The sequence below is a fragment of the Coturnix japonica genome, chromosome 3 (genome assembly GCF_001577835.2).
Source record: "Coturnix japonica isolate 7356 chromosome 3, Coturnix japonica 2.1, whole genome shotgun sequence".
Classification (NCBI taxonomy): domain Eukaryota; kingdom Metazoa; phylum Chordata; class Aves; order Galliformes; family Phasianidae; genus Coturnix; species Coturnix japonica.
In genome coordinates, this window is record NC_029518.1 from 38,641,427 (window position 1) to 38,666,512 (window position 25,086).

At 40.1% G+C, this 25,086-nt stretch overlaps 1 protein-coding gene and 1 long non-coding RNA gene across 2 annotated transcripts in view; both read left to right on the plus strand.

Moving 5' to 3' along the window:
- The window catches only part of PDE10A (phosphodiesterase 10A), a 333,680-nt gene that overhangs the window by 45,160 nt on the left and 263,434 nt on the right, over positions 1-25,086 (plus strand). The window lies entirely within an intron of this gene.
- LOC107311462 lies at positions 2,228-10,554 on the plus strand. Its single transcript, XR_001554081.2, has 2 exons — positions 2,228-2,312; positions 10,329-10,554. It is a non-coding gene; the product is annotated as an uncharacterized LOC107311462 (long non-coding RNA).

A 25,086-nucleotide genomic window follows, 5' to 3' on the forward strand; every position in this document is an offset into this window, starting at 1 on the left:
CACTGCTTGAGAGAGGGGATAGACTTTGATCTGAGATTCCTTCCCACCCCAACCAGTCTATGATTCTGTGGCTGCTGAGCTGAGTGGTTGGCGAATGCTGTGAGAAACAATTTCACAGGGGAAAAAGAGATGTTATACCATGGAAAGTAATGGGTACAGGCTCACAAAGAAACTGATGTTTGAGGGGAGCATCTGCTTCAAACAGTATCTTTTTCTCCTTAAACATATCTTTTCTACTTGCTATTTTCTACTTACTGGAGGATTTTCTGCCATATAAGTGAAGCAGAGCCAACAAATCTCCCTCAGATCAGCAGTGCCAATGGCTGCTTGGGTTTGGTAGCAACTGTTCTACACCCGTTTAAAATTAATGCTTCCCATGGATTTATTTAGGGTCAAGCTCCCAGTGAGAATTCCTAATGGCATGCTGATACTAGCTTGCTTCCTAGTAGCAGAATCTGTAGTTTTTTTCCTAAACTTCATCTGAGTTCCACTGGCTTTGAAAGACACACTGGAGTGAAATTAAAAAATAGAGTGTAGGTACCCCGGGAGCTTTATTCCTTTCATTTCCTTTATTTCTGTGACAGAGACTTGCTTTTAAAATAGCATAATAGTTGTTCACAAGGTAGTGCATTAGAAGAAAAAACAATGGGAAACTAACTTCTGAGAGGCTATAGATAGTGCATTAAATGGTGAGGTTTTTTCTTGCTAACTTGAGTATCTTGTCATATGTTAATTAAATGCCTGGAAAAATCTTTAGGAGATAATAAGAAGATAATAGCGCATAGACTTAATGCAAAATGGAAGCATTACATGATATCTTCTGTCTTACTTTTAAAACTCAGTATGAATTCTTTGTTCAAACAATTGATCTTAATGTACTTAAAAGTAGGACAATTTAAAAGTAAATTAGAGAGTTGAAAAGCAAGCTTTCTGGATCCAACTGATCTAATCCATCTTCATTGTTTGAATTCCCTGTATTCCACTTCTTTATGCATCATCTCAGGATTTGTATAAAGGTCATCCTTGTCCTAGTTCATATTTACCTATTGGAAACTATTGGGAAACATTGGAGCTCACATATTTCTTTTTTGTTCTTTTCCCTCTCACTTTGTTTCTCTCTCACTTTTGGAAACCTGTTTCCTGTGTTTCTGATCACAGTGCAAAACTATAGTCTGTGTGCATTCATGCACGTGTGTTGGGAAGCTGTCTGCAATGGCCATAATGAACTGAATTGTCACTCATGGTACACAAGATCGAAGAGGAACTCTGCTTCTGATTATCCCCATGACTGCACTGACGGGAATTTGTCCTCATAAAGGCTGATACTTGCATTGTAGCAGGACTTGTTCCCTTGTCTCGCACAAAGGAGTTTCACCACTCATCTTTGCCCTCTTCAACACTAATTGAGGAGATCTATTCAGTCTCAGAAGGAATCCTAGGCAAAGCTGTGCTGTTCTGACACTGTTGTTATTCTGCAAGACTGTATATTTACTTACATGGAAACCAGATAATAGAAAGATTTTTAGAGTGTAAGAGCAGACTAGCCAATACATTCAACGTGTAAACTCATAAAAATCTTGCCTCTTTTACTACCTTAATATCTTGTGTGATAAATTGAAGTACTTCAGCAGAGGAATTTGTATTTCCAAACACAGAGAAAACAGGCATTTCTTTTGGTTGCTTTCTCATGTTACTTCATTTCTTTCTTTCCCTCTCTTCCTCCTTCCCTTACTCCTGGGAAGAGTGACTTGACACTGTACTCTATTGAGACCACTTCTCACATCTATTCAAAGTGTTCAGTTATAGAAGGCAGTCCTGGTTTGCAGCTCTAGCTGTCACTGTGCTCATTTGGAAGGTGTACTGCTGCTGGCCTTCAGGATGCTTGTTTCTATATAGCATTCATGTGGCCTATGCAAATAATCCATTTGAAATCCCAGACACTTTCCACTAACAGTCCAGGGTGTTGCCATTTGCATTATCAAGAGTCATCAATTTATTTACACAGTATTTTGAGTGCTGCAGCTTGGATCAGAAAACAGGAATGCCCCTCTTCCTCTGATATAGGAAAGGTATTTTTCAGAAGAATTTGTCTTGCGTATTGTGGTGGAAATGCTACGTCACAAGTTGAAGCAGTGATTGAGCACCTGGTGAGAAGGCAGGGCCAACCCAGGGGAGCTCAGGTGTGTGCAATGTATCTGAGTGACCAGAAGGGGTGGAGTCAGATGCACCCCTTCCCAGACCTCATTTAAGGGTTGGCAGTGGAGAGAAGGGTAACCCTCTGGAGATTTCTATGTACCTGAGGCCTTCTGAAGGTAAGCAGATTTTTTTTCCTTTATTTTTGTGCCCTCAGCTGTTGTAGTTGAGTAAGACTGCACTTGTTGCTGTCTAGAACCTTGCTGTTCTGCTGTTATTGCTGTGCTTTCTATCACGTGCTTATTCTGGTTTTGCCTGGTTTTGGCTTTAAAGTGAAAAGAAATTGATGCTGTCTTCTGGTTGGAAGATAATAGGAGCAGCTTTATTTTGTGCTGCAACAGTGATAACTGCAGCTCAAAAAAGACTTCACACTAGATTTTTCTTCACCCACCTATGAATCTTTCTGAGTTGCTTCCTCAACTGGTCTTCATAGGAAAGTTGCTCCTGGCCTTTTATTATTTCTGTGGCACTCCTTTGGACCCTCTCCAGCAACTACACATCCTTTCTATACTGGGGCTTCAGACCTGGATGCAGTCCAGTTGAGGCTTGACAAGGGCTGAGTAGAGGGGAACGGTACTCTCCCTTACCCTGCTGGCCTCCCCTCTTGTGATTCAACCCAGCTTGGCCTTCCAGGCTTCAAGAGCACACTGCTGTCTTATGTCCAGCTTTCATCTGTCAGGATTCCTGAGTTCTTCTCAGGAGGGCTGCTTTCAGTGGGTTCTTCTCCCTGTCTGTACTCCTATCTAGGATTGCCTCAAATCAAATGCCACATTTTGCACTTTGCCTTGTTAAACTTCATTAAATTGTTCTAACCTAATCATCAGCTATACCATGATACAGGGGGAACCTGAACTCCTCCAGTGCTCACGTAACCTACTATTCAGTTTCCCAGTCTCTAGTTCAGGATATCTTTATATGCCAAAGTAACTGTTTTCTTAAAATGTATATATATTCTTGAGAATGTTTACTTAGTGTTTTCATTGCTTCCAAACGATGTTGACTAATGGGGCCCACTTTTTGAACTGTGAGTTTGTGTTATGAGTATCGTTTTTAACCAGTCCTTATATTAGAAACTGTAGCAGTCAGAATCATCAGTCAGAATAGCAGTTGAGAGAGAAGTGTAGGGACAGCATCTGAGGTATTCTATAAAGATTGTTTCTTTTTTTTTTTTCTTTTTTTTTTTTAGCTTTCCTAGGTAGGAAAATATTATAGCGGACGTTATGTAACTAATGATGTTTTTTCTTAAGAATGGGAACAAAAAAAGACCAAAGCTAAATTTCATAATTTCATAGTTTTGACTTTCTTCAGGAAATTTGGTTTCAACCTGGATTAGTTAGGTATTTAAATCTATATCTTCATGTTAAAAGGTTTATTTATTTTAGTTTATGAGAAGAAAGTCAAAATTCATTTCAAAGCTGGTCCTTGGAGAATTGAAAACATCATGCTAGAAATACATGAGACTCTCTAAATAAATGAATATGTGAGAGGATTGATAGGAATATGGGATTCTTTTGTCTGGGGTATGGTGTGATTCTACACAGTGAGTCAGCAGTGGTAGTATTTGTACAGAGAAAGAAGCTAGTAGCACTAGCAGAAGAGGTGACTTCTATGGCAATAACTGTTCTGTGAAAATTTGTTGTCCATCTTTATTCTGTGACCATGAGATCTATAGATGAAGAGACAAGTGAATTCTGGATCCTGTCCTGGAAAGAGCAGCAGTTAATGTCTTGCTACCCTTGATATCTTTTGAAGGTGCAGATACTTGGAATAGAAACATGATTCCCAAGAGGTTTTGCTCTTTTGAGAAGTATGGATGGATATCATAGATGGAAAACTTATGTATAATTAACCCAAAGGGCACCGTCAACTATGAGAAAAGCGTTGACTTCTCCTTGGTGCAAGTACATTCCTCTTTTGCCTAGTAGGTTGATCCTGAGCAGTACTGAAAAGAGCTTTGTAACGTGTTCTTTTTTGAGAATGTGTTTAATAGATGCAAAGAGTTTTATGAGCTGTTTTCTGTCACAAGGGACATGATTTTTGTATCCATTTTTAGAAGTGTACATACAAATCTGATTTGAAGTTACAGTGGAATATGAGTTTTATTTCATGCCTGTTAATAGCAGGGTCTTCTAAATCCATGGAAATATCTTTTTAAACTTTTTAACTTGTAGCTTCACATAAGCAATTTTATTTAAATATACATATGTTGCATGTAGCCACATCAATAGCTTTGAATGGCAGAACAAGTGGAAAGAACTTGAGGCTTATGAAATATCTGTGATTGTTAGAGTAAATGTTATTTTTTTTTAGTGCTGATTGCTTCCAAGGACCTCGTATGGAACTAGAATTCTGCTATGCTGACGGTTTTGGAATAATGAGAAAGTCATCCATTTTATAACTGTGCAATAGCTTTTTATACAGTTTGAAAAATATCGAGCTAAAAAGTGCAAGCATTTGCAGCGTATTCAAAGCCTCGCTTTCAAAGAATGGATGTACATTTCCTTGTCATTCTCATCTTTTAATTTTATTATGGTTTGCCACTCTCCTAAAATTGGGTCAATCCGTGGACCTGTGTTAAATCATCTATTTGTGAGTCACTTTAATTCAAAATGCATAGGTAGAAATACTAGCAAAATCTGAATGCATGGTCATCGATGTGAGTTGATATATTACCCTATACCCAAAGAAGGGAGGTGAAGCAAGCTAGTAGTGAAAAGCATTCTTTTTTACGAGTTTGGTAGGAGACTTCTTACATACTTCTCTTCCTCCTCCATCTTTGATTTTTATTTTCTAAACTAGGGAGAGGGAGTGGATGGGGTACTTGACGTGTCTCTCACTTCTGATTCAGCAAGTGGGATAATTTACATGTACATAACACTGGTGGGATACTGTACAACTAAATATATTAGCTTTATTTAGTTACCCCTTCCTAAATGAAGTACACTAACTTATGTAATGGTGAATTTAGCATGGGATTTTCCCTTTTCAGTTCTTTAGAAAAGTACTGTTTACTGTTGAGAGTGTGCGTGAACCCTTGGGATGAAAGGTGCTGCAGCACTTTTTCAGTCAAGACTAGTGTATGTGTCATCATTGAAACTGAAGCCTAAGAATGTTCATTTTGATACTTCATGCTGTTTTTAACCATCCTGTTTGCACAGAATCCCTTCCAGACTTTTTAACAGTGCTATGAATTTCTCCATGGGGAATATACCAATTATGTTGTAGTCATTTTTTTAGTGGTTTGATTGTTTTTGCTACTTGGACTCATCTTCCGTGCATTACTTGGGAATAGGTCAAGGGTACGTTCTCTCCTCAGATTAAGAAATCACTTTTCTAAGAAGAAGTAAATTTAGAATATTAAATTTGTTTCTCCTAAAAAAAACAATCTGTTAAAAGATTTGATTCTAGCTGGATATTCTGGCAAACTCAGTTTATTTTGATGTTATTTTTCTAATGCTTTTTTTGGGAGGGGGAGGCAGGGGGGAAGGTTCATTGTTTTTCTGACCTTGCCCAGCATTTAAATGAGTCTCCCAGAGAGGCTGGTTATCACAAAATCAAAGATGTTCAAATGAAAACCTTTACTTTTGTTGTGGCTCTTCCATTTGAGTGAAATTTCTTCTATATTCACCTTTCACCTACTTTACGAGCCTAAAGGAGCATCAGGTGCTACAGAATGTGGGAAAAACACCCCCTTTCTAGCAGAACAAGCAGTCCTCAGAGAGCTAGAGACTTGCTAATGACGTACTCCAAGCCTTCAGTTTTCAACCCAAGGAGGTGGGTTCTCTGTTTCTTCTTCAGCTACATATTTCTTATGACCTTCCATCTCATCTGGGTAGAATGGGGTCACCCACCCATTCTGCTGAATGGGCATAGCCTGGGTTGACCATGCATTAGGATGTCTTATCTCAAATGACTGAGAAACCTTATTTTCATATGAGGTAGGTGAGGAAGCCTTGAGATGAGTGAGATGGACTTGTCTATCTATCATTTCAGCTATGTTCAGCTGCGTCAGTTGCCAATCACTTGATATCAGGAAGTATTTAAAAGCATAAGAATATAAATGTAATATGGAGTTGTACTGAACTTCTATGTTTAAAACAAAAGAACAGACTATCTGGCAGGTTTCCTGGCTCTGTAAGAGTGAATTATGAGTGGACCAAAGTGTTGTATTATTGTTTCCTCTTTGTAGACTATTCATCCTTCTTTGTACTGTGTAGCAACCACTGCAACAATGGCTGCATAAATATTCTTCATGCTTCATTCTTATTTACTTCAGTGCCTAAGGGCAGGATTTTATTGAAAAATTTCGGAAAAACATAATGTAGGCATCTGTAGAATACCAAAAATGTGTGTACATCTGTGGTAGAGATACAGTTTACTAAATATTTATGACTGATCCTTCTTTGAGCAGTTCAAAAGCTGAGGGGATTGGGAAGATACAACTTGAAGGGATTTGTTTTTATTTTTATTTTTTTTTGTGTGTGGAACTTTCTACAAATGTTTTCAAGTGTTTGGGGCTTTCTGTGTTATCTGTTATTTCATGTCGGAATAGGACAGCTATCACACTTCTTTCTTCAGCACCCTTTGGAATAAACAGAGACTCTGTAGCTCATTTAAATGAATAGCAGAAGAATATGTTTTTTTTACTCTTTTTTTACTTCAGTGCTTTGTGGACAGGAAGCATGCTGAAGATACATAATGGGACTAGATAAGGCTTCACAGGAATCCTGTTGTCTTCATGTTGTGTCCTACTTTGTGATAAAGGGCAAAGGCTTTAACAATTTTTACAGTTGCTGGTAAACTTAGTTCATGCATGAATTTGCCCTCCAGCTTTTTAAGTAATATCAGCCTGGAAATCTGTTAAGGTGTGGCATGGTATGTCATTAAAGAAAATACTTCTAGTTGTTAAATTACTGTTATTTATTACTTCCTATATCCTCTAGGCCTCTAGGTTGCCTTTCTGCCTGCTAGCTGGAGGTATTGCGTAGCAAATTCTTGGGGGGCGTTCTGAAGGCAGACAGGTTCCACATGTGGTCAGAGGGGTCACAGTCTCACCTTCATGTCCTGGCATGACCTGCTTAAAACAGGGTACTAGCAGAGAAAGGATGAGTCTTGGATCTGTGTATGCATTGCGGGGATGAGGAGATAAGGGTGGAGATGTGTAAAGTGTCAGAGAGTAGGGGAGAGAGCTAAAAAAATGTAATACTAATCTTATTGGTGTAATTTTAAGACTTCTCTGGAATATTGCCTGTACAGGTATAATCAGCTGGAGCTCTACATAACAAACGGGAGAAATGACCCTATAGGTTCAGTATTTTCTTATTAATATTATTCAGTTTTGTATTTGTAGGAGAAGACTAATAAAGTTAAACCTATGAGGAAAGCTATTTACAAGACTTTAATTTCTCTTTACATTTTCATTTCCTTCTGTTCCTAAGAATTTTAATTTATTAGTCATGCTCACTAGTGTATCTAACTCTTCAGTAGCTTTTGCTTGCTTATTGTGTATTGATAGGCTAAACTGCATCTCTTTGTTATGATTTTGCTGAGCCTCATTAGTTTCCAACCTAGCTTGTGCGTCATACATTTGGTAATGAAGGCAGGAGAATGGAGCTGGCTGCCTAAACTCACTATGGTACTTCTGTGTGTCTGCTGGTGTTCTCCACTCCTCTTCTTCCTTCTTTCTTGTGGGTGCAGTGCCAACAAACACAGCTTGCCAGGGTGGTCAGTGTGAGCCCTTCATTCTTCTCTTCCACAAAAGAACATGAACTTTGGTCGGCTTCACTGCTGGCTGTCAGAATTAAGAGCTGTGGCCTTGTTTGTAAGTCCTATCTGCGGAGCACATAGTTGGGCTGTTAAATGATTCAGCATGGTAGTCACAGAATCACAGAACTGTGGGGACTGAAAGGGGCCTCTGGAGATCACTTAGTCCAACCCCCTGCTAAAGCAGATTCCCTGTAGTAGATTGCACAGTAAAACATCCAGAATGGTTTTGAATATCTCCAGAGAATGGGAATTCATTATCTCCCTGGGCAGCTTGTTCCAGTTCTCTCTCACCCTTAAAGAAGTCCTTTCTTGTTTTCAGATTGAATTTCTTGAGTTTCAGTTGCATGTTCTGTCACTGAGCACACCTGATAGGGCCAGGTGCTTTTCCTCTTAACTCTCACCCATTAGATATTTATAAGCATCTAATCAATGCTTATAAATTGATTAGATGCTTATAAATATCTTCTTCTTCTTCTCTCTTCCTGACTGAGTAATCCCAGGTCTGTTGGCCTTTCCTCATAAAGAAGATGCTTTAGGTCCCTCATCTTTTTGGCCCATTGCTGGGGTCTCTCTAAATGATTCATGTCTTTTTTGAACTTGAGCACAAATCTGTACACAGTACTCCAGATGTGGTCCCACTGGAGTCATCCAGTGACACTTACCTGAGGGAGAGACTTGCTTACTGTTTCTAAGTAAAGGTGATGCATATCAGGTGAAGAATCCAGTTGTACTTAAGCTTAATTTTGTAATCTCTTGTCCATCTAAGTGACTGCAGTGTTTCTGGTGTCTCCTCCCTTTGCCCTTTCTTCTTCCCTTTTCTCTACTTCCCTTGAACTGTAGGCTCTCAGGCTAAATTTAACCAGTTTATAGAGGGATAGAACTTTTAAATAGAATTAGTTTCATGAGTTTCCATTGCAGTGCTGGGGGAATAGAGAGACCCATATTTGTGCCCTGGCTGAGGAAAAACTGGGCAAACTTCAACCAGGCTGTACTGTGTTTGAGAGCATGCATATCTCTGGCCCTCTGGTATTCAGGCTAATAAGTCAATGTGCATTTAACTGCAGAGTTGTCACACACTTATCTCTTACATATGAGGGATTAGTGTTATTATGGGAGTGAAAGACACAAACTGGCAGAAAATTGGTCTTCCCTAGCTTGTGGAACAACTTTTGTGCTTAGGTATAAGAAAAGAATATAGTACATGGACAACTGATGTATATTGGCAAACACGATGTAGCCATTGAAGTAATATAGTTTATCTGTGTTTGTCTCCAATGGCATGGACTCTGTGGATATTATCCATTTTATGCTTCTCTGTCAGACAAAAAGCAGCCTTGCTTGCAGGTTTCTTGGCTGTGACAGTTTGCAGATGGAGTTCTGTGGGAAGCATTTTCTAAACTTCTCATGTAAGAGTGGAGAAGAGATTGTGTACAGTTTTATCCTTTGGTTCAAAGTCCATTCTACAGCTTCTTTGTGTTCCAGTGCAATTAATAACTGACTGTTTTATTCTCTTAAGTTTTTAAATTTTCATATATATATATTTATTTTTTGTAGTGAGAGTGTGATTATGAAACTGTATTATAAACTGCCTCTTCCAGAATCTTCCTGGAACAGATTTAGTTTGAAGTGTTACAGAAACAACTTCTGTCCAAACACAAGGCAGAATGACAGTGGATATGGAAAATCTCATGAGCTTTGGCAGTCAGGTGATGCTGCAGCAAGGCATGTATGTGATTTCCATGTTAGACAATTCTATATTTGAAGTTGGTAGCATTATTTATGTATTTATTTACAATTGTGGGCAAATCTGTTAAGCTACTTTGACCATTTTAAGCAAAAAAAAAAAAAAAAAAAAAGCTTGATTTATTTCCTCTTTGATAAATACGTGTAAACAAAACTTCTCAGGGTGGTGAGGCAGTGAAATGGGCTGCCCAGGGAGGTGGTTGGAGTCACTGACCCTGGGGGTATTCAATGAATGGCTGGATGTTGTGTTGAGGAACATGGTTTAGTGGGAGCTAATAGTAATAGGTGAATGGCTGGACTGGGTGATTTTTTAGGTCCATTCCAACCTTGGTGATTCTATGATTCTAAAACTACCTTGAAGAAACATCATCAGTACTGCGTGACGTGTTAACAAAAATCTTTGTTTTTAGCAGTAAATATCACCTAGCAATGTTATCCAGTTAAATTAATTCTAGTTACTCTGATATTTATAAGACATTTAGTTTGTGCTGTGTGTGAAATATCTTATTACAACTTATATCATTTAAAGTTCTATAATATAATACGTATTACAGGCTAATTTTGAGCAGTGGCACAAATATTTATGTGCTCCTGGCGTATAGTTCTGTTTTCTGTGTTTCCTACAGTGCTCATCCTCGGTGTCAGAAGCAGTTTTCAGAGATGGGAATGTTCTCAGAAACAAGAATTAAATTGCCTCTGAGTCACAGAGCTGGTCATCATCGGGTTGCATACGTGCCTACACAGTGCTGGGACTGAATTCGTATAGGACACACATTAATTCACTGGCTCAAAGACTTGGTGTTAAGTGTCAAATAAACCATGTGTGTTATTACAGAATGAGGTTAAGCTTAAGTAAGTGCCTTGCCAAATCTGTTATTAAAGCCTTTAAGCAAAAAGTTGAGAGAGAATGACAGGAGATGTCACACAGATAGTGTGCCATCTCTTTCTGTAAATTAGTTTCAGCCTGTGGGTCACTCACAGGGTTAGTTGGTTCCATATTTGCTGTTCTCAGTGAAGTGACAGATCCAGAGAAGTTTCCTGTCATGTCCCTTCCCTGATCTGGTTTTAAAGTTCCCAGAAGGGCTTCATACTCCTGGATGAACAATCCGTTGTAGGAATGCAAGATTCGACATGCTTGTGAATGACAAATGGAAGAGCTGAGATGAATACCATCCCACTGATTTGATAGCATGATTGGCTTTGGAAGCAACCTGATTTTTGAAGGGATTACTGATTGCCCATAGAAACAAATGTGCAGATATCTGTGTGAACTTACAGGGGAAGGCAGCAGCAGAAGGTTGGCTGTCACAGCAAAAACAGTACTGCAAATGTACTGAAAAACAGTTAAAAGTCTGTGTGTTTCACATAGCTTGTTCTGTACCTCAGATCTGCCCTCACAGTGTTTGGTGTGTGTGTGTGTGTGTAATACATGTGGGGTGTATTATAGATGTAGTTTAAGCTTGGTCATGGGGTGCTGCGTGGAATCTGTGTCCCACCCATACAGCTGTGTTTCTTCTCTGCCAGTGTGGTGTAAAGTCACAGAGGGCCATTTCAGATTTCTATTAATGAAGCTGATTCAAGAGATTTGCTCTACTCTCCTCTTGGTTTTGTTGCCACAAACTGCCCATAAACTTAATAAGAAACTGAGGATACTTGCAAGCCATTCTATCAAAAGGCCGCTATAAACAGCTCTGCCTGTGAAGTGCTAAAAATGCTCCTGGATACGTGGTATTTCTGTTACGCTTTGTGATCCCTGCAGAGAACACGTGCCCCCTTTGACGTGAGATGCTGCAAAGTTCACTGAAAGGGTAAGGCTCCCACCTTGCATACAGGCTGGCTTTACAATGCAGGACACGTCCAGCTGCAGAGGAAAAGCCAGAGGCTGCTTAGCAGAGTCCCACAGTAGTCATTAGAGCTCCAAAACTCTGATCTGACCAAGAACCTATTTTTTTTTTTCCCACAGACTGTCCAAGAAATAATGACTAGTTGGTGATTGATGCTTGTTCCTCATTTCCTTTCAGATGTTTTGAGGTTAAACATAATGCCGTGATTTGAAATTCATGCAGGAAACAGTCTTGTTGCCATACAATCCTTCTGCTGGCTTCTCAGCTGCAAACAGGCCCTGGTGCCAGAAGTTTTACCAGATCGAGCTTTCTCCAGTTTTCCTTTGAAGTGTAAATTGCATACTGGTCAAATTGGTTAAAACATGCTCTCCTTTCCTCCTTTCCTGTGTCCCAGCCTTTCAGTCTAGATCACTCCTGCTTGTCAAGGAGTCTGGGCCACAGATTATTGCACTTGTTAGCTGCAGCAATGGAATTGTGAGAAGTAATATGACTGACAGGCACGAAAATGAATCCCACAGCATGAAAGTGAAGACTTCCCACTTTTCTTGGCAGCCTACCGATTACAGCTGTGCTTTGCTTAAAAGGCAGAATTTCTTGGAGTATCAAACACTGATTGTGCTCAGTCCTGAAAGCAACGTATGTGTGTGTTCTCTCTGCTATCCTGAAGCAGGGCCTGTCCCACCGCCCTCTTCACATGCTACCTGCTGGCAGTGTGGCATTTTGGGGCAACGAAACTCACCTGGAGTACAAAACAGAATAATCTGTAGCATGCAGTAATAGTGATGTTTTGGGGTTTGAGAAATTAAGTGATCAGAGTTCACTGCTGTGAAATTCCTTAATTAAAAACAAATCTGCTGTGTTTATAGAAATGTTCTAACGTGCTGCTATGGTTAGAAGAACACAGAGAGAAGGCTTTGTTGAAATGTAAACACTTCATGAATTATTACTGCAGTGCACTGTCTGAATGCACTCATCCAATGACACAGTCCTCAACATTCAAGGGAATATAATTGTAGTGAAGGGCTGTTAGGCTCAGATTCAGTCTTTAGGCTCCTAAATTTCTGCTCAAAGTTTATTGAATCCAGACTCTTTTATAACTCTTCTCCCCACTCTGCCACTTTGTGTGTGTGTGTGTGTGTTTCTGTGAACATTTTCTTCTTTTTAGGGTAGATCTTTGCACAGATGGAAACTGGTAACTTACTCTGTTTTGAATGAATGTTTATTTGCTGAGAGAATCACACTTGTGAATTGGATCTTCAGCTCAGTCTTCTTAGCTAATACCTCAAGAAGAAATAGCAATGTCAGCACAGTTGGCAAGGCTGTGGGAATCAGAGAAAATGGTTCACTCAAAGGATAAATAAAAGGACTTTGCTTATTTGGGTTGGAACAGAAGTTTTAACTGGCTTCATTGCCCACTTGCAGACAGTGCAGGGTAGAAGGGCTGTTATAGTAGCTCAGAGGTACGGCTTGTGCTGAAATGGCTGTCTGAGATGTCAGAAATACAAATACTACTGGAGTCCTTTAAAAGCCCCCACTTACTGGTCTTGACTGTCCCAAAAGATAAGGGGTAGATTTCTCTGGTATCACCACTTGGGTAGTTGAAGAGGTGAGCAGTCCTCCCAGTGCAAGAGCTCCTGAGAAATGGGAGCACAGCAGGAATTGCTTAGGTGGTTGAGCACTGGCATCTGCAGATTGAAGAGATCTCTGAGATCCTAGCAAACTACCTTAAACCTCACCACAGGGAACAACAGTGCCACATCAGAACATCTTCAGAGTGAATCACGGAAAGGTTGGCTCAATTTCAGAGAAGAATAATCTCAACTTTCTATTTAGAATTTGCCTGCTGAAATTTGTAATTGAGTTGTTTCTTGCAAAGATTCAGTGCTTATGGGTATAACAGTTTGTGGGTGTAATTTTAATACTTGATTTTAGTTTGGATTTGGAAGAACTTACTGCAGGCATGGTAAAATGAAATGTGGACCAGCCATCTGAAAACCAGGTCGATGGTCACTTCTGTTTTGTAGAATAGGACATACAACTTATCCTGAGTTTTGGGATTCATTGGATATATATTTTAACTTCTTGAAGTTATGAGCTGTTACTTTTCTTGATGACTTGAACTAATATGAAAATATAAAGTTGCATCCAAAACATAGTTCTCAGTTTTGCAAACTGCTGAGTTGGAGTGGGTCATGCTATAATTGTACCCAAAGCTAAAATCTTACGTTTTACATATGTACAGGTGGTCCTAAAAGGAGACATTGCTACAATTAATTAGTGCAGGGCAGCGTTTCCAGGGAGCCACTATCCAGCACTGAACACCAGAGGGCACAAAGTCTCTAAGAGTCATTTCGTTTCTTCTGGCTGTCTCAGAGCCAACCTTTAAACGAATCTAAATACTGTAAGGCTTGGGAAAGCAAACACAGAACTCCACTGGAAAAGCAAAGGGAAAGTAAATGCACTACGAGTTTTAGAGGGCAGATGAAAAAGAGTCTCACTTGCAGCTTGTGTACAGCTGTACTATGAGAACTTGTGTCAATTATTTGCGTAATGTATGCACCTGCTTTTTTAGCTTTAAACACAAGGTCACATGTTAGCAGTTTATGGGAGTTGCCTTATGTATGAATGAGAACATGCTTGGATTAAGCAGGTCATTCTGAAGTAGCAATGATCAAAATGACTTCGTAAAATGCATTCATTTCTGCCTGCTATGCTCTTTAGAAAGACTCATTTAGAAATAAGACAGGAAAATTTGGAACCGCTTAATTACCCAACTGGCTGATTCTCTTCACATACTAAACTTTTGTGTTGTTGTAAGTCTGGATTGCACAGAGATGCAGGGGAAAAAATACTGGTACTAAATCTAAAGAATTTTCTGAGCTGTACCTGAAATTGTAGCTGTGTTAGCCCCTCCTGGCTCAAAGTGAGAATTTGCAAGTGAATTCTTGTGAGCTTTCAGTAGACTTATCAAATGATCCAGTTGCCAGACTGTGGCCTTGGACCTTGCGGCCCTGTGGGCCTCACAACAAGAAATATGTCTCCCTCTGTCATACTTTTGCTGTAGGAAAGTAAGTATAATACTACTTCTTGAGCTGTGTGAGGCTGACAGCCTCACAGTGTTAGAATTAAATCTGGAAGAAATAGACTACAGAGATGACAGCAATTTATCATGTGATACAATCTCAGCGTATTTTATTTTAAATTTGAGTCTAAAACCAGTGAATAAAGCTGTAATCATCCTGTCAGCGCATGTAACTACTTTCAAAATTAGACAGTGATCAGCCTAAGTGAATAAAATTTGGTTGTAATTTCAGGAATGCCATTAAACTTCTAATTAATTTCTAGCAAGCGAAGTTAGTCCAGTTCTTCCAAAGCACATCTATAACTTGGGAGGCTAAGTGTTAAACCCTTGGTATACCACTGGTTTCCTGTTGGATGTTTATGTTGTGGTGCTTCAAGTGCAAGGCCCTTGGGGAGTGTTAGCTCACACAGAAACTTGGGTAGAGTTCTGGATGCATGAAAACATCCTAAAAATGTTATTTAGGGGTGCTTACTGTCAGTCTGGCTCTCAAGAAGAGGTGAAGCTGATCTAAGCAGACTTTTTCAGGCATGAGGGAAATCCTTTGCCAGGCTTTGTGTGTGATGTTGGCTGGATGTGTATGATTTTGCACTAGTGAAAAAAGCTAAACTGTTTTGGCTGTGTTTCCATACATCTAGGCATATGGTGAGACTGGGTATGTGGGGCTGAGTCCCAGTGCAACAGAGAGCCATAACTGATTGCTGAGAGCCTTCACATCAGCTTTCTGGGGGGAATGCCACTGGCTCAGAGTATGATGGCAGACTGGAAACCAGAAATGGAGCAGCCTGTGGCTGCCCGCCTCTTGAGCAGAGTGACAAAAATTACATTTACCTCCATGGCAGGTAGTGGCCATGGTAGGGAGAGCTTCTGGTTTGTGCTCTTAGTTTTTAAGCCTGGGACAGTCGAGATCAGAAACTGGGGCAAGAATATTCCCATTTGGGAACTCCCTGAAGGTTGTAATGGTTTGGTGGCTGTTGCAAGCCTAAAGGCTGGCTCTGTGCTGGGTCTGTGGCCTGGCATGGTGTTGGAAGAGAAGCAGAAAACCTTGGACGTGGGGGGCAAAGTTCTCCCTGAGGAGATGCCTTGCAAAAATGTCCTGCAAGATGGCTCTGCTGGCTCTGCACCACAGGCTGCTCACTCACTGGGCTATGCTGCTCTGAATCAAAACTGGCAGACATGGGTGAGAAACCTGGCTGTGAGGAGGGGCAGAGGCCTACTGAAAGTGATGGGCACAGTCAGAAATGCTGTCAGGTCTCCCTTGCTCTTAGCACCACCCTATGCTGGTTAATATATTTCCCTTGGGGTGTCCGAGCTCAGTGATGCCTTTCATTGGGTAGGTTTTCTCTGGTCTGTTTTGTGCTCCCACTCCAATCTCTGAAAATCTGTAGCAAACTGTTAGTAAAACTGGTGATAGGCAGTTTCTTCCAGCTCTTTCTGAAGAGGTGTCTTGGAGCAGACTGGAGTGTGTTGGTACAGCTGCAAAGAGTTATTTGCACTATGCCTGCCTGTAGCCTATGTAAATAGCAGGAGAAGTGATTCCTTGCTTCTATAGGACCTGACTTCATTCATGTCTAGCTTTGTGCACTTGTGTGTTCGTGGAACATAAACAGACCCTGCAGTAGAGTGGAAAATCTAGTAAGAAGCGTGAAAGTATGTGCTCTGTTTCTGAGACCACAAAAAGGTACCCAGGAGAGCATGGTGTTTCAGCAAGCTGGAGAAACACATGTTTTGTGTGTGTTACCAGACATCTTTAAGGCATATTTAAAAACTAACACACTCCTTTAGAAATAATTGTCTTTCGTCTCTGCTACATTCTAAGCAGTGCCTTTCTGTTCTTAAAGCAGCTAAGATTCATCATGCATCTGATTGTGAAAAATCTTTATATCAGGAAAGTGACTGCAGGAAGTGTCTGTCCCTGAATTCAGTGGTTCTTTTATGAGTATATTTATCAAGGAGGTAATGGACAGCAAGAAGTATTTAACACTGATGTTATTCATCAGCAACGCATCTCTGAATTTTAATGAGTTCTCTCTAAGCTTTAAAGAGCCTCCTGTTTTGTTCACATATAGTACTTAGACCTTTCTGTATTCCAGCTCCGTCATAACCCTTGAGGACAACTCTGTTGCCCTGAGTTCCTGGAGAGGTAATTAGTTGTTTCAGGGGGCTTATGGAGCTGCACCCAAGTTCCTTGTAGAAGGGACAGTAATGTCAATAATGTCAAGTCTGTAAATAGCTTTGGGTTTTCAGTTGTCCTTTTTCAGCACTTTAAAAAATCAGATACCTGCCATTTCATAATTGCTTTAAAAAAGCCTACAAAAGATTTTGTTTTTATGGTACTCTGGAACTTAGCTGTCCCCAGCTCCCTGGCTTTCTTTCTTATCGACCGTAGCTTAATTTCATATACATCTGTCATAGGTGTATTTTACTACAAATAGTAACTGTGTGGTGCAAGTAGTGATTCCATTTGTTGAAAAATTAAAGCATTTACTGAAGAAAAATGTCTTGCAGGTAGTGATCAACCAAAATTAAGTGTTGGCTTTCTACAGAGTTCCACAATCTGGGACAAAATCAACAGTACCCCTTAATGAATGCAGCCATTCTGAAAAACCTCCTTCTCTTTAAGATATATTGTACTCTGTTGTTTCAGCGTACATTGGCATTTTAAATGCAGCTGCATTCACTAGGATGCTTCTGGGCTTGTCTGGAGGTCAAAGTCTCATTTATTCTGTAAAAGCAATGAGTATCATGGTGGGGAGAGTTGGATAATATTTGGTTATCTGTTGTTTGGCTTCTTCCCAAAAAAATAGTACCACTGGAGTACTCGCTGCTGTTTATATGATTTTCATTTACTTCAGTGGGCAATGGATCAGGCTGTATAAGCACAATTTCCTCATTGTTAGCAGCTGTTCATTGCTTAGCATTGCTTGAGCCACTATTCAGCTGGCCATCTGTGATCTGGGACTTCTCAGACTGCAAGAAAATCATTAGCTGTTCCATTTTGGCAGGAGAATATTACAACTTATCTTGGGAATGTATTTGTACAAGGATTAATAATGTTTTTTCCCCAATATCTTTTGCTTGTCACTTGCCCATCTGTGGTTCTATCACACAAATGTTAAATAAATACAATAATAGAATCTACGCTTTATACATTCAAAGGTGAGCTTTTTTGTTATGTATTTTTTTTCCTACCAGAATTTTGAGCAATTAAATCTGTTAGGAAGAGGCAGCCCGTATTATCGGTATATGTATTAATATATCAGTCTCTGACACTTGGAAGTCTGCATGGAACCAAGTCTGCTATGGCTCCAAATCATGACCAAGAGTTTTGGATGTGGCTGAATAAAATGGTATAAGAGAAGAATTGAGTGTACATTACTTTAAGCATGTATATGGCTAAGACCACTTACAGGGGGATATACTCTCTTTAATAATTCTTCTCCAGCAAAAAACAGTTGTGGAGGTTTGTATCAATAAAACAGCGTTTCAGCAAAGCTGTTGTGTTAGCCTATGTGGATAGATTCCTTCTAAGATACACTTGTACCTACATTCTGCTTCCTGCAAGAATACCTGGAAATTCTTGATGACGAATGTTTCCCTTAACACTGATCACTAGTTTTTAGAAGGGTTAGAGGAATGTAGCCAGAGACAGAAATGAGTAATGAAAGATGGTTTATGGAAGCCTGTCCCTTTCTTGTATACTTATATATTAGCCCAAGATATGAATTAATATATATGGGGAGCATACTAGAAGGGAAATTATCATTTTTTGCTTAGGAATATTTTGCCCATGTTTTGAATAATTCCTGAACTGAAAGCTGCTCCTCAATTTGATCATGCAGTAAGGCACATGGCAGCAACCCCCAGTTTAGTTTCTGGTAAATGCTCTTCTGTCCAGTATGTACTTTCATTCATGTTTTCACAAGTTACCACAGATTCGCATCTCTGTTGTGAACTGGGGAAAATCTCAGTTTTCTCTGGTGTCTGAACTTTTAGCTTCTTTCACTTTCAGTTTGTAGATTAAAACCAGAAAAATCAATTTTTGCTGTTGCTGTGGAAGCTTAGTGACTCATTTATATGACCAGAAATACAGAAATGAGGTTAGAGTGGAGAAAGGTGATGCAATACAATTTCCTTGACTTCCTGAAGACAGGATTTTGCTGTGTCCAAATTTTTATTTTTATATGTAAGAAAAATTGCATGATTTCATCAAAGACTTCCAGCCAATGGGAGATTAACAAGCTTCGTGGGGATCTCAAAAAGAGTTTTCTGGATGCCAAAATAAATGTCTGACTTCATTATTCGCTGGGAGGAGAGCCTGCTGAGCTCTCCTGCGGCAGGAGGGTGGGTCTTTGCACTGCAGTAGGATCTTTGTTGACTCTATGAGTCTGTCAGCAAAGTTTTGGAGAGAGATGATATACAGGACTGTACCTTGCTCTAGGAACTGCCAAGAGAAGCATGAAGACTCCTTCCTATAAACAAGATGTGATACACAAGTTCTTTCTTTCTTTCTTAGCCAACTCAACAGCTCTGAGACCATTCCCTCCATTAGTCGACAGGAATGGCAGTAAGGGAATGTTCTTGCATTATCCAAAGCATATGTTAGAAGAGTTCAGAATAATGAAATAACTTTTTAAACATATTTTTTGCTATAGTCCAGCTTTGTTTGCCAAGGCGTGGAGTCTATGTGGTAAGTAAGCCTTACAAAACTGTAATATATCTTCTACGTATTTAGTAGATGTTGGTAGAGTTATCCACTGTAGGAAGTTACATATCAAACTGTACAGTTTAGAGCCTGGTTTTTGTACCCAGTGAATCACAGGTGTGTTTAATATTTTTTCCCTCTGAGGTTTAACAGCGTATAAATAAAATTTAATAAACAACCTTTGACTTTAAACAAACTTACTCAGATATATGATGTCTGCTCAAACCTTGTGTTTTAAGAACACTTATAAATACTGAGCTCATTAAATCTAGCAATACATCTTTAATTTACATGCATTCAGTTTCTCCCAGCAGTATTTTCAGTGTCACAGCTAAGGATGCGTTACTTGTGTTACGAGCTGTTGTTTCAAAGATGGGCAATTTTGCAATCATGATTTACAGAGAATTTAAACTTGCACATGAAGTTCTTGCACAAGAGCCATTTTTTTCCCCCACTAAACGTATTCAGAGAATTAGTTTATTCTTCATGTTGTTATGGTGGAAAAACACTGCCACAGTGCTCTCATTCCTCTGATTTTTGTGTCTATAAGCTCAGTGCTTTAAAATATAAGCATGTGAAATATGCATGAGGATATTATGCTACTTTTCAATTAGAATTTTTTAAGTCCTGACATTGCACTCCTCTGATCTTTTTCATTTGAGTTCCCACCACCCAACATATTTTCTCATGATCCATCAATTTTAATATTTCCTAGAATGGAGCTTTCACCACTGTCATTTAAGATTGTTTGTCAGGTTTCTAGAGGTCTCCAACTGCTACAGATGTGATCCTTATCCTCCTAGAAATTGATCATTTTCAGCTTTTGCTGACTTAGATGGACTTTGGGTGCTCAGCTGCTGTTTGCGTTTGCCTTTGTGTAGCATTTGTTGGTCTAAAAGTATACAGCTTGCTCAGAATAATTGGAAATGAATGAGGGGTTGATTGACAGTTCATCAAAAACCCACTCAAGCTATTGGAGATACTAACACCAGCTTCAGTGAGTTAGGCAGCGATTTCTTGATTAGAGCCGTCTGGAGATTCTGCAGTTGCTAACCTTGGAATACAGATGTCTTCGTGAGCATTGCTCTAATGTGTATAAAATGACATTTTGAGTATCAGTTGCTTATCATTCGTGTTTCTTAATGTGCAGATCTTTTCCTGTGATTACATGAAAAGGGATTCGTTAGCATTTTGATTGGATTACCTACTGTAAGAGTCTACAATTCAAAGAGACAGAGACATACAGCTCCCACATGTTAGCATAGTATCTCCCCAGAGCACTGACTTATGGCCCTTCTCAGGATGCAACATACTGTGTATCTCTTCGTGCTAATGAGGTAGTTAATGGAAGTCTAAATTCAATACCCAGAGAGTGTCAAGGCAGTCGTACTTCATGTATTCTGTTTGCTAGTGGTTGAAGCAAAACGTCTATTCTGTGCTTAAAACTGCCCTTCAGCTGCTCAATAAAATGGGAGCTGTTCTCAGTTCCATTTCATATTATCCACTGCCTGCTTTGTACAGGGCTGTGTTGGGTGATTAGGTAGGAAGGTGGTTTTTTTTGTTGTTGTTTTTAATAGCCCCTGAACAACCTATTCCTTAAGGAGAAAATTGAAGGTAATAATTTTTGGTGGATCCCAGCTAGTGAAAGTCCCTCACCCAGGCATAGCAACAAGTGTTACTAAGTTCTGTACTTAGTCTCTTTTGATTGAAAACCACCCAGAAGCTTCCCTAGAAAAGTTCTCTAGAGATGTGTGAAGCAAGCAGTGCTCTAAAACCGTGCTGGCATGAGTGAAATGAGTTACTAGGCTTTCCACTAAGGTGTACTGGTAGAGACCCTGCTATTTGTTGCTCAGTGGACTGAGTTCAAGATTAGGTGAAATTACCTGAGGTAGAAGAGTGTGTGTCCAGTTGAAAACTCCGGCAAATACATCGAGTGCATAAGTTACAATATTCCCATAACTGGTGCTGCTGGAGTGAAATTTGGGATTTCCTGGATTAGTTGTCATAATAATAATAAAATGGTACAGTGGGAATTCTAATGTTTTGTATAACCAAAAATGGAACACTTGCTTTTCAGTTTAATATTTTTAGTTTCTTTTCCTCTTTTTAAATTTGAGTCAATTAAATAATTCTGTCTTATAACAAAACATTGACATGCGTAGTAATGTGGAAACAAAATATTTCAGCATTTCTGTAATGAGTTATAATAGTTCATTGTTGAAAACATTTTTTCCTGGTCAAATGTTTTCACGATCTGATCTGAAATGGGAATGGTTTCCTATTTGTGTGCTCTCCCCTTTCCTCTCAGAACTGTAGATTTTGGCTAATTTTAACTGTTTATGAAAAGAAAAATGGTCAAGGATGGCTGTACTTCTTTACTTGCTTTTATAAGCTTTCTCCTCACTTTCAAATGAAGATTGGTTCTGTAAGTTTCTCGTTGGCATCTTCCACTTCTCAGACCTTCAGAGGTCAAGGCGCAGCAAGTAGGTGGGAGGAAAGCAAAACTATTTCAAGGGGAGAAAAGTGGATGTAAATGTAGGCTAGTTTTCTGCTTGTTATGAAAGGGCTGAAATACTTCATCCCAATCCCTGCTGGGTTTGGGCACATCACAGAGTTGCCACAGCTGGAGGAGTTATTCTGCATTAGCTGATCTGCAGAAAGTAGTCAACTTGAGGCAAGTGCAAGGCAAGACACATTTGTCGCAGCCTCTTTCACTGAGGTTGTTAATGTGTTTTACCTCACGGTCATGGGAAGCTGCAAGTGAACTCCTTGCGTGCTCGGCTGACATCACTGTGTCCTGGTCATCAGAGAAGGATATTCCACTGGTTGAACATACTGTGACCCTCAGGGATGGTGTGAGAAAAAATCACCACTGCGACTGGTTGGAGAGTTTTGAAATAAACCCAAAGGCTGTGTTTTTCACGAGTGCTTCCTCCCACACTTCAGCTAGATGAAAATACAAATGAAGCCTGCCTGCGTAACAGTGGTGACTAGTGCAGATCAAGGAAAATGAATGAAAAGAAGTATTTAATTTATTTTGCAGCATCAAGGATGCAAGCAACATTTTCAGCTCTTTGCAGGCAATGATCACATTTCTCCTGCATGCTCGTAGCTTGTCTTGCTTAGCACAGGTCCTAGCTTGAGCCCTAGCAGCTGCAGAAGGCAAAAGGCTGTGTGTGAGGCATCTTGATCAGCTCCCAGCTGGCTGCTGCTGCTCTCCCAGCCCCCTCCGAATTACCAGGGCTGCTGCCTGGCTCAGATATGCTCAGGGTTACGTCTGTGAGCGTCACCCCTGTAACTGTAATACAGATAAGAATTTACCAGTGATCTTGAGAGACATTCCATGGCCTGACGTGTGAGGAGGCATGTGACAGTAGGATCCAGTGCTGCGCTACCAGTGAGACAAACAAACATGCTCACGTCCAAGTGGTTGCGTTGCCTCATCAGACCCAGCATACTGACGACATCATTCAGATAGTCTTTCCTTCTGGATATTTCAGAAAGCTGTGGCTGGGAAGAGTTTTATGCAGACTTCCTCAGTGTTTCTCAAGTTTCTATGGAGGTTGCCCTTAGCGGATTCAAGGGAAGGAGGCTGGTGTCCCCAAAGGCAGATCCTGAACAAAATGTGAGCTGCCAGGTGAAGCTGTGAAATTTGGCCTCATTTTGTTTTTTCACATCTGCAACATTTTCCCTAGCAAATGTGTGTGTCTGATTCATAATTGATTCATCCTTATCTGGAAGGCAGTCTGATGGTTTCCTTTTAAGTGAACTTCTGTCTATGGATTATCAGCCAGCTGTGTGTGAGTCGGTTAAGTTTTGCCTCTGCAGGGTGTGAGAGCATCCCCCTTCCTTTGCGCCACCAGCCTCTTCTCAGAGAATTTCTGCCTTTAGTGTGCTGTTTTCTCCTGGTCTATATCTACTGGCAGGAGGAAAGGGATGGAAGAAGGCTAAAAGCTGCTCTCCTCTATCATACCAAAAAGGTGACTGTGAAGGATAATGTGAACGTATTGTCAGCAGTGGCAAACTAATGGATAAAGAAGGAAAGTGTGCAAGAAACACAGGGTATAGAATCATGAATCTATGACATGATAAGTCACTTGGTCATCTGAATGCAGATAGGAGAGGAACTAGCTGAGTAAAATCAGAGAGGAGCTGATTTGTCAATGGTATTGCTAGCTGCCTGCTGCTGAGGCTCCTGCAGCTTTGTGGCTAAGGAAGCCCCTGGGGGTTCTTGGATCCAAGCATGGTGGGATGCAAGTTCTCCATTAACTCCAGGGTATGGAATCTTAATCCATTTTTGTGCAGTATTGTTTTTGTTCTCCTAGCTAGTGATACCATTCCTAAAGTAATTCAAGTAAATGAATACAATATGTTTGGTGAGTATATTACTGTAATTAAGATTCCCAGCTGGATTTCTTATTTAAGCAGCAGGATAGTCTAGAGAATTAAATTAAAAATTGGGAGCCTTTCTGTCTTAACCTTGCTCTGTAGAGTGATTCATGCTGCATGCAGGGCCTGTTCACTCAGACCAACACCTCCCGGTGTGGGTGCCTAAAGATAGGTGCTTGGATTTGCACTCAGGCTCTCAAATGAAGGTTGTTTACTTTGTAGAGGTGCAGCACCCTGAGAAGGGAACAAGTCCGTAGGTATTTGGCCTGTCTGGAAAATGAGCCAAGCTTTAGGCACCCAAGCAGTAACTTTACCCTTTCGGGGGTCACGGTTTACTCAGGTGAAAATAGTGACAAATGTTTTGCTGCATCACAAGAGGAGAGTGAGGTGAGTTGCTGAAGCTAACTCTACAGTGGCATCTTGGAAATAAAAGAGCTTTTGGTGTGTATGTGCCTGACAGCAGTATGCATAGGGAAAGAAGAATAAATGTGATGGAGAAGAGAATAAAGGCAAAAGGAAACTTAATTCTGATTTTTCTGACTTAATTGTATGTTTAAATCTCAGCCTTAGTAAGTGTCTAAATCTCCATCAATTAGTAAAGCTTTTTTTCTTTTCTTTTTCTGGAGCAATATGGAGGATAATGAATAGTCAAGTGTGATTTATAAAGGGGGAAAATCCACCAGCAGGGTTTGCTGAATTAAGCAATTGAGTGGCATTCCTGTGGAGTGGTATTACAATGTCAATTGAACCCTATGGTTAAGCAGTTTCTAGGTAACTGGAGGCAGGTCTGTTTTCTGTAATATATTGACTCAGCCTGGGCCTGAAAACACACACACATAAAAATCCTCAAATATTGCTGTATCCACTACTGCAAAAATAACAGAGCCTGTTTAAGACCTTGTGCATTTTTTCACGTCAAGCAATTTTTAAATGACTTGGTATATAACGAAAAGGGAGTTACTTGGCATGTTGTCCCAAATCATAGTTGCTTCCTGATACAAGGCATTTGTGAGAGAAAATGTATGCTCTGCTAGAAGTGCAGAATTCAGAACAAGATGAGAATTTTGTTTGGCTCCAGAACAGAGCCATGGGGGAAGCAAGCAGTGAAGGAAGTTCAGTGATAATGAACATAGAGGGAGGAGAAATAAGCCTCATTGTGAGAGGATGGAAAGATAGAGCAAGGCTAATGAAAACTAATGAAAGTGAGTACATGTTGGGAAGCATGATACAGTCATTATGGGAGCAAGTAAAGGAGTTGCAGGAGGTTTTAGGTGGTACAACTCAGTGCTCAGTTCAGTGAAGCCCCTGCAAGGGTTTGGAAGGAAGTCAGAAATGGCAGCAAAGCATGGGTGAAGCCCAAGTAGAAA